Genomic DNA, 6613 nt, shown 5'->3' with positions numbered 1-6613 from the left:
CTTGTTTATACCCTCCAGAATCTTGGTCCCATTTACTACACCTCATTTTCCCAGGATTCCCCTCTTTTACAGAATTTTCCTTACAAACAACAACCCCCTCAAGCTCTCCTGGGACACAATGTTGATCTACAACAGCATACTTAATCTTAAGTTCTTGTTTAGAAGCTTCATCATGCTCGCAATTCTTTTATCCCATATCTCTAGTCATGCTCAGGAGATACGCTACATCAGCACACAGTCAGTCCAAGCCCCAATATGCATGGCAGCCTTTTATCAAAAATAAGCCCCACGGTGCATCATGCATCTGTTGTGCGAAAACTAAATCGGATCCAAAGCTAGCATATATCAATGTTTTTACAGAAGCAGCTATTAGAGAAGGTAGCTGACTGTCGACTTGAATATGCTTAAACGATTGGGACTGGGACAATGCAGCCTGAGCCGTAACATGAGCCAGAGCTTGGTGGTGGGATATCCCGAAAGGGCTCTGCATAAAATAAAGCAGACAAGTTATCATCCAATGCACTTGTAAGAAAAAATCCAAAGTGTCTACTTCCCTATAAGGCATGCCAAGTATATCCACCAAATCCAATATGATGCCAGTTCATGAAAGAAACATTATCCCATATACCCTCAACTCCAAGGCATAACTAGTTACTAATGATAAAATTACTTCCTAGTTCCTACCATATGAAATCAACCACCAAAAATGAAAAAGTTAATGGAAGCTATCAAAGATCCAAAATTGTATAGTCAAATCCAAAATTCTGCTTAAAAAGAACAACAATTGGAGCTAATTGGAACTAATAAATTAAAAAGATCCAAACTTTACTAATCAAAAACAAAAAAGATTCAAATTTATTATTCAAAACCATGGCTCCAGCAAGAAGCTGAGAGAAAGAACAGTTATCTGAATGAAATATTGTCTACCACATCACTCTGTTTACCATCTAACAAATTTCTGATAAACTTTATCCGCATCACTCTTAGGATCTGGCTCAAACACACAATCAAGCTCCTCTTCAGGATCATCTTCAGGTTCCTCCTATGGATCTTCTTCGTGTTCGTCCTCTGAATCCATTTCAGGTTCATCATTGTCACTATCAAAATGCTTCCGAAAAGATTGAGGAGAATATACTAAATCAGGCTTGTGATAAGCTGCTTCCTTTAATTCTATGCCCTGTACCTCTAAAGGGTTTTCTTTACGAATACCAATTTTTTTACATGCAGCATCAAATTGATCCATCACGCCTGCATTATAAAATATTTGCTTTTACTTTCTACTTTATAATATTTACACTTGCTATTCGATGCTTAAATTTTTAGTCTTATGAACCAACAAAGGCAAGACAGTCTCTAACACTGCATATCAATATCAGCACTGAAACATCTAATACAACCATATATGGAAAAAATAAACAACACTTAAACATAAATGAGACAAGTTGCAAAAATTTCAACATCACTACTACATTCATTAACAGAGAAGATCACATATACTGAGGAAGACTATGTTGCATCCAATACGGAAACACCAAATCAAGCATGACCTCAAAGCAAAACTACAGACTATACAATTACTTTATCTTGCTTAGTTTCATGATTCTTGTTATCTAACACATAAACTGCATTACTAGAACTACACAAGAAAATTATGACAACACTGACCTACTCAACTATTTCAATTTTCAACATCTCAAATCCTCATGACCCAATTTCTCTTTCTATATAAAATCGACATTACCAGATAATTCTCTCCTAAAATAACTACAAACAAAAGGGTCTTATCATACATTATTAAACATGTAGATTACACCATGGCCTCAAAAACCAAACTTCTTGATGAAGATAACAACTTTAAATACCATCAAGCTACAAAAACTAATAAAAATCCAATATTTACATCAAGAACACAAACATCAACATCAAACAAAATCAAGAACCACGAGAAACGGATCCAAGACTCAAAAATCAGACCAAAACACAAACTTTTCACATCCAGAATCATCAATTACCTAAAATCAAGAAAACCCAATAACAAAATCAAATCTTTATTAGAAACAAATGAGTTAAAGAGCATACCAAGATCAATTCAGACCAAGCAACTTGGCCTCGACCATCAAAGACACCACCATTGAGCGTCAAGACATCGATTTATTGGAAAATGATCCATCGGTCCTGTGATTTGAGCTGGTTGAGGTCTATAGGAGCCTTCAAATTTCCTTGAAACTCAACTATAATGGGAGCTTTACAGGGACCGAGGAATGTCATCGGCCCAGAAGCATATTGTCATGGTGGAACCACTAGCTTACTCGGAGTTGGCGATGAACTTGCTTTTTTCCAAGCACTTGTAAGAGCCTGCAGAAAAATCAAATATGCAACACAAATTTAATTTCATAAACTCAACATTTCAATACAATAATAACAATGATAACAATATCACCTTACTATTGACATCTAGATTAGGAAATATAAAAATGTCTGAATAGGATAATGTAATATTACTTATAGATTGATGAAAAGGGAGCCTGAGATGACCACCCCAAATCTAGGAAGCCTAAATTTAGGCAGAGTATCTTTGAGGCCACCGTGTATTGTGACTACCGGTATATATATGTATATAAACTTGAGGTTGAGATAAATTTATGATGTTCACAAAATATATAGAATCAATATAGCACACTGCACAATCTCATTCTCAACCATACCTTGACTGCTTTACTATTATCATTTCATAACTTGTTTGGTTGAGATAAACACTATGCATCGAGCTCTAATTAACCAATAATATATGATATATGGTTACCTGTAATTCCACTCTTCACAAACATAAATCGATATTGAGACTATATATTGAATAACCACACTCTTCTACAAGACAACTGGCAGTAAAATTATCAAAGCTCTCTGCTGGCTTGCAAAGCTTCTCCACTGTGACCTTTTGCTTTTCCTAAATTTTGAACACAATGAAACAAAAGGTCGTTCAATATTTCAACCAAAAAACATTAGTTACATAGTCATACCTTTCAGCCAACCAGAAATCCAATGCAGCCAAATTATCTTCACAATCTATACCAGCAGCTTACAGCCAAAGAGATTAGTAGGACCTCCTGGTCTATAACTTGGTAAAAATTTATGGACAAATATCGAAACTTAGTTTGTTACAGAGTTATTAACATATCCTCAACTAATTAAAAAAAAATTAGGGTTTTAAATTGAAACCTCCAATCTGAAAATTTGAAACTTGGTGTTTAAAGCTTACCCAGTTCAAGTTTGCCTCATTCTTGAGGTTCTCGCCTCTTTAAACCTCCGACTCCAAATTTTAACCTCCGGACTGGAAACCCCCAACTTGAAATCGAAGTTTTGACCATGAATCTTTGGTATTTGGCCTCGAAGCTTGTAGAGGGAAGAGTTGGGGGAGTTATGCTTGTTGAAATCGAAGATTATAGATCTTCATCAACAATGAGTACACTGTTCTTGTTCTTCAGTGTTCCGTAGAGAGAGTAGAGAGTAAATTGTTTCTTTCATTTTATGATTAATATTGGATCCGTATGTAGTATTGATAGAGTATGTTATTATATTTCTAATTTATCTTTTTAAGTGTATAGTTGAAAAGAGGGGGGAAATGAAAAAAAAGACTAAGGCAAAAACCGGGAAGTTGAAAAAGGGAATCAAAATTTTGGTTAAGGGGGAAAATAGGGAAGGCGCGCTCCAGTAATTTTTAAAATATACTTATAACATCGGTTGGGTTAAAACACTGATGTGTATATTAACAAAAGACATCGGTTGGTTAAAATCGATGTAGAAAACACATTTTACATCGGCTCCAAAAGCAACCGATGTCTAAGAGGCGATGTCTATTCTACTTTTTCTAGTAGTGACAACGTGCTTTTTTGAAAAACACTTGTTTGAATTGAACAATTAACAATGTAAATTTGAAGTGTAATTATTAGGTATATTTGTAGGTTAGCACACATATGATACGCCGAATAATATTATAACGAGTTATATCTGAAAAGTAGCACTATTAACATTCGTAGATAATGTCAACTAAATCTTAATATCGTTATTATGACTTATATCTGTAAGTTAGTATATAGATTATGTGCTGCTTTATGTTATTATGAGTAATATTCGTAAGTTAACGCTATTAACGTCCGTACGAAGTCCACAAAACCAACAAATAGATATTATGAGTTACATTTTTAACTTAATCTACACGTTATGTCCTCATCAATGTGATTATCTGTTGACGCTATTAATATTCGTGTAACGTCTAATACTAATAGGTAAAAGAATTCAAAATTCTATGAAAAAGGTGATTTCAAATCTTAATAAACACAAATTAATTTGGTGTAAGTTATTGGTTACTCGTATAAATTAATAAACGGTGGCATATAATTATTCCGAAAAAAAATTAAAAACTAGTAAAAGTATAGACAACGGTTTTTTCTAAAATCATGTTGTGGTAAGTTACTTTACATAAGTGTTTTTTAGGAAATACCGTTGTTGGAATTCTACAACGGTTTTTTCTTTAAGATTGTTGTAGTATTATAAATTTTACAACAGATTATAAATATCGATAACGGTTGTCTGACTGTTACAAGTGTTTTATTTTAAAAATACTTGTATAAGGTAGATTAATACAACGTGCTTTTTTCGAAAAACACTTGTTTGAATTGAACAATTAACAATGTAAATTTGAAGTGTAATTATTAGGTATATTTGTAGGTTAGCACACATATGATACGCCGAATAATATTATAACGAGTTATATCTGAAAAGTAGCACTATTAACATTCGTAGATAATGTCAACTAAATCCTAATATCGTTATTATGACTTATATCTGTAAGTTAGTATATAGATTATGTGCTGCTTTATGTTATTATGAGTAATATTCGTAAGTTAACGCTATTAACGTCCGTACGAAGTCCACAAAACCAACAAATAGATATTATGAGTTACATTTTTAACTTAATCTACACGTTATGTCCTCATCAATGTGATTATCTGTTGACGCTATTAATATTCGTGTAACGTCTAATACTAATAGGTAAAAGAATTCAAAATTCTATGAAAAAGGTGATTTCAAATCTTAATAAACACAAATTAATTTGGTGTAAGTTATTGGTTACTCGTATAAATTAATAAACGGTGGCATATAATTATTCCGAAAAAAATTAAAAACTAGTAAAAGTATAGACAACGGTTTTTTCTAAAATCATGTTGTGGTAAGTTACTTTACATAAGTGTTTTTTAGGAAATACCGTTGTTGGAATTCTACAACGGTTTTTTCTTTAAGATTGTTGTAGTATTATAAATTTTACAACAGATTATAAATATCGATAACGGTTGTCTGAATGTTACAAGTGTTTTATTTTAAAAATACTTGTATAAGGTAGATTAATACAACGTGCTTTTTCGAAAAACACTTGTTTGAATTGAACAATTAACAATGTAAATTTGAAGTGTAATTATTAGGTATATTTGTAGGTTAGCACACATATGATACGCCGAATAATATTATAACGAGTTATATCTGAAAAGTAGCACTATTAACATTCGTAGATAATGTCAACTAAATCCTAATATCGTTATTATGACTTATATCTGTAAGTTAGTATATAGATTATGTGATGCTTTATGTTATTACGAGTAATATTCGTAAGTTAACGCTATTAACGTCCGTACGAAGTCCACAAAACGAACAAATAGATATTATGAGTTACATTTTTAACTTAATCTACACGTTATGTCCTCATCAATGTGATTACCTGTTGACGCTATTAATATTCGTGTAACGTCTAATACTAATAGGTAAAAGAATTCAAAATTCTATGAAAAAGGTGATTTCAAATCTTAATAAACACAAATTAATTTGGTGTAAGTTATTGGTTACTCGTATAAATTAATAAACGGTGGCATATAATTATTCCGAAAAAAAATTAAAAACTAGTAAAAGTATAGACAACGGTTTTTTCTAAAATCATGTTGTGGTAAGTTACTTTACATAAGTGTTTTTTAGGAAATACCGTTGTTGGAATTCTACAACGGTTTTTTCTTTAAGATTGTTGTAGTATTATAAATTTTACAACAGATTATAAATATCGATAACGGTTGTCTGACTGTTACAAGTGTTTTATTTTAAAAATACTTGTATAAGGTAGATTAATACAACGTGCTTTTTTCGAAAAACACTTGTTTGAATTGAACAATTAACAATGTAAATTTGAAGTGTAATTATTAGGTATATTTGTAGGTTAGCACACATATGATACGCCGAATAATATTATAACGAGTTATATCTGAAAAGTAGCACTATTAACATTCGTAGATAATGTCAACTAAATCCTAATATCGTTATTATGACTTATATCTGTAAGTTAGTATATAGATTATGTGCTGCTTTATGTTATTATGAGTAATATTCGTAAGTTAACGCTATTAACGTCCGTACGAAGTCCACAAAACCAACAAATAGATATTATGAGTTACATTTTTAACTTAATCTACACGTTATGTCCTCATCAATGTGATTATCTGTTGACGCTATTAATATTCGTGTAACGTCTAATACTAATAGGTAAAAGAATTCAAAATTCTATGAAAAAGGT

General features: G+C 31.9%; 1 long non-coding RNA gene across 1 annotated transcript; it reads right to left on the bottom strand.

Annotated features, from left to right (window-relative positions):
* Positions 1-388: 388 nt before the first annotated feature.
* Positions 389-2337, bottom strand: LOC141664263 (uncharacterized). The gene is made up of 3 exons (XR_012551932.1): positions 2080-2337; positions 945-1248; positions 389-484 (listed from the first exon to the last, which is right to left on the bottom strand). It is a non-coding gene; the product is annotated as an uncharacterized LOC141664263 (long non-coding RNA).
* Between the last annotated feature and the right edge of the window lie 4276 nt (positions 2338-6613).

This window comes from Apium graveolens, chromosome 6 (genome assembly GCF_009905375.1).
Source record: "Apium graveolens cultivar Ventura chromosome 6, ASM990537v1, whole genome shotgun sequence".
Lineage (NCBI taxonomy): Eukaryota > Viridiplantae > Streptophyta > Magnoliopsida > Apiales > Apiaceae > Apium > Apium graveolens.
This window is presented reverse-complemented; position numbering and strand designations above follow the sequence as displayed.